Source organism: Camellia sinensis, chromosome 4 (assembly GCF_055761805.1).
Source record: "Camellia sinensis isolate YWXY chromosome 4, ASM5576180v1, whole genome shotgun sequence".
In the NCBI taxonomy this organism is placed as follows: Eukaryota; Viridiplantae; Streptophyta; class Magnoliopsida; order Ericales; family Theaceae; genus Camellia; species Camellia sinensis.
Genome location: NC_138964.1, coordinates 213,040,558 through 213,044,518, shown reverse-complemented (window position 1 = coordinate 213,044,518; position 3,961 = coordinate 213,040,558). Strand labels below are relative to the sequence as shown.

At 38.9% G+C, this 3,961-nt stretch overlaps 1 pseudogene; it reads left to right on the top strand.

Annotated features, from left to right (window-relative positions):
• The first annotated feature begins 220 nt into the window (after positions 1-220).
• On the top strand, positions 221-2,471 carry LOC114308077 (pentatricopeptide repeat-containing protein At3g29230 pseudogene; annotated as a pseudogene).
• The last annotated feature ends 1,490 nt before the right edge of the window (positions 2,472-3,961 follow it).

Sequence of the window (3,961 nt, the reverse complement as noted above, 5' to 3'; positions counted from 1 at the left end):
ATACTGAATAATCACCCAGGTAAAGAAGACGTTAAGATTCAACCGAATAATCACCCAGATAAAGAAGACGTTAAGATTTGACCTGATGAAACAGTGACGGACTAATCTATCTTTGTATTATATAAAAAAAAAATAAAAAAAAACTCGGCCGGTTCATCCGGCTCGACTCAAATGGATTTCACTCATTGGCCAGCAAGTAACTAACTCCAAACGGTCTGTTTCAACTTCCACCACTGAAAATCGGACACTGACACACACGCTCTCTCTACCTTGCATTTCTTCTTCTTCTTCTTCTTCTACAATAATGTCAATAGTCTTCTCTGCTCCAAATCCAAACACTTCTCATTCTCTGATATGCAGATCTCTGTGCTCTTTCAAGCCCCATCACGGGTCTCCAATCCAACACTCTTCGAACAAAAACTATCAGATCTTCACAAGTGCACAAATCTAAACCAGTTGAAGCAAATTCAAGCACTCATATACAGAGCAAATCTTCACGAAGACGCTTTCGTCGCTCCTAAACTCATTGCATCGTTCTCGCTTTGCCGCCAAATTGCGTTAGCTGTTCAAGTTTTCGATCAAATTCAAGAACCCAATGTGCAATTGTACAATACTTTGATCAGAGCTCATATTCAGAACTCTCAGCCCTCGCAGGCCTTGGCGGCTTTCTTTGAGATGCGAAACCGTGGTGTGTGGCCCGATAATTTCACTTACCCATTTGTTTTGAAGGCGTGTTCTGGGCAAGATTCATTGCGATTGGTTCAAATGATTCATACCCATGTTGAGAAATATGGGTTTGGTTCGGATATATTTGTGCCCAATTCGTTGATTGATAGCTACTCGAAATGTGGTTCGATGGGAATTCAAGCGGCGAGGAAGTTGTTTATGGTGATGGTGGAACGGGATCTTGTTTCTTGGAATTCAATGGTTGGTGGGCTGGTGAAAGCGGGCGAGTTGAGAGAAGCTCGTCAACTATTTGATGAAATGCCAGAGAGAGATACTGTGAGTTGGAATACAATATTAGGTGGGTATGTGAAAGCAGCAGAGATGGATTCAGCATTTGAATTGTTTCAGAAGATGCCGGAGAGGAATGTTGTGTCTTGGTCCACGATGGTTTCTGGGTATTGCAAAGTTGGGGATATGGCGATGGCAAGGATGTTGTTTGATAAGATGTCGACCAAGAATTTGGTTGCGTGGACTATAATAATATCTGGGTATGCTGAAAAGGGGCTGGAAAACGATGCGATTAGCTTATATAACAAAATGGAGGAGGCGGGATTGAAGATTGATGATGCGCCTATTATTAGTATTTTAGCTGCTTGTGCAGAGTCTGGCTTGCTTGGATTGGGGAACAGAGTTCAGTCCTCAATGGAGAGGAATAGATATAAGTGTAGTACTCATGTGTCCAATGCTTTGGTTGATATGTATGCAAAATGTGGCCGCTTCAACAGGGCATTAAGTGTTTTTAATGGGATGGAAAAAAGAGATTTGGTATCTTGGAATGCCATAATCCAAGGCTCAGCTATGCATGGACACGAGGAGGAAACGCTTCAGCTTTTCTCTAGAATGAAACAAGAAGGATTTGTGCCTGATGGAGTGACCTTTGTCGGTGTTTTATGTGCTTGTACTCATGCTGGTTTTGTTGAGGAAGGCATTCATTACTTTCAAACAATGGAGAGAGATTATGGAATAGTTCCCCAAATTGAGCATTATGGTTGTATGATTGACCTTTTTGCTCGTGATGGGTGTCTTACGGAAGCTTTTAGGCTTGTCCGTACCATGCCATTGGAACCGAATGCAATTATTTGGGGTACCCTATTAAGAGCATGCCGAATGCATAATGCTGTGGGATTTTAAAACGAGGTGCTTGATCGCCTGGTTAAATTGGATCCAACAGATGCACGGAAATTTTCCATGTTGTCAAATCTATGCTGCAATGTAGATGAGGAACACAGGCTCTCAGAACCCATCAGGGGCTAGTTCAATTGAATTGGATGGCATGTTTCATGAATTTACAGTACTAGATAGTTCATCACACCTGAAATCAGATAGTATATATCAGATGATTAACTGATAAAGGTCTGCATCTTAAATGATACTTATATTGCAAGCTTCCTGTCAGTCAAAAGTGGAAGAGCAATTCAATAGGTTCTACATTGGAGAACACAGCAGAGAAAGCCCTTGCAGCTGCTTTGCCCAGCTCCCTTTGTGCAGCCATGAATTTTCCCCGTAAAGTAAAGAAGGGCATCTTATGTTCATTGTATATGTAATGCATAGTTCAGCAAACTTTGGGCAGATGTCAAGTGCCTTCAGTAATTAGATGATTAGAGAATATAGGTTGTGAACAGTCATGCAAGATATTGTACTATATAATTAACTTTATTAATGTGTATCTCCACAGATTCGGGGTTATGTTCTCCTCAAATCCCCATAATCGGATTGGCAGTTCTGCTTTCTCCTTCAATTAGCAAGTAGTTGTAAAACCTTATTGAATTTTCAAATCTCTCGTCTGTAATGTTAATGTTTTGTTTGGTTTGGGGATTTGGGAAAGAATTTGGAAAGGGAAAGGAAAAAGGTGTGTGTGAAACTAGGTGAAATATAGACATGTTTTATTTACATTTCACCTACTTTTTCCTTTTCTCTTTCCAAATTCCTTCCCAAATCTCCTTCCAAATCTTCCAACCAAACACAGCATAAGTGAATTGCAAATTCCAAAAGGCAGAAATTTGTAATGAAGATCCATCAATATGCATAAAACTTGATTGTCCGAAATCATTTTAGTTCAAAATTTGTGATCTGTGTGGAAAATTATAACTTATTCAAGGAATAACTTATTCAAGGAATCATCTTAATTTCTGTAAATTGTGCACTGTCATCCTATGTGGAAGCCAATTAGCACTGAAATTCTACCTGGAATGGTTTAATTGCATAATTTTTTTAGAGAACATAGCTCCCAATGTATTTTTGTTATTTTTTGGGCAATAATATTCAGTGGTGTTCTAACTAATTTGTGGTTTGTCGTTGGGTTTTTACAGGGTCTCATTCTGGTGCTAGTGCTCTGGATGGAATCAGGATGACACTATTCTCGCAGCAACGTGCCATGGTGAAAGACAGCCCTCTTTGAATTTCCGGCAGTAAGGATCTGGCTGGGGAACATTACATCAGCTCTTTTGAGGGAGATTTAATAGTGAGTAATACAACCGATTATACTTTTCCTCTCATATGTCCATGATAATTTGAATTTTGCACCTTTTGAAATTCATTAAACTGCCGTCTTCATGCAATAACTGTAGCATTGGCTTATAGAACTAAAACGTGCTCCTCTCATATCAAAACTAATGAGTGACTAATGCTTCTTAGTTGGAAACTTGGGGTTGAAAATGAAATAATATGGTTGAGCAAGAGATAATTGTGGGATACGATTACTACTAAGTAGAACCACTAAGCTTCGCAGGTGGACATCATGCTTCTTTTGTTTACCATAATAGTTTGGATCCTGATTTGAGTTACATGATTAAGTTCAAAGCTGGGACCAAATTCAATTTAAAGTTGAAAAATGTAGGACCCATGTTTGGTGATCATGGGCATTGAACTTTTTTTTTCCCCTCTTTTCCTTTTCTCTCCATTCAGGTCATTCCAATTCCAAATGTGACAGGCTGTAAGAACTAGCTATACGAGTCTCAAATTTTAGCTAAACGTAGAGTGCCTTCAACACATTCCTTCCCTTTGCAATGGCCTACATAAAATTGGTAGTAGCATAAGTATTCAATTAGAACAACTCCACACACACACAAAAAGGAAGAAATTTCAAGTTCTATTATTTATTTTATAATGTATTAAATTGTCTCCGAAATATCACAGTCAAGATGGTAAAAGAGAAAATTAAGGAATGAGAAGACGAAAAACAGTGCATCTTTAGATAGTGCTTTTGATAATATTTATTGACGTTTGTGGACTAGAT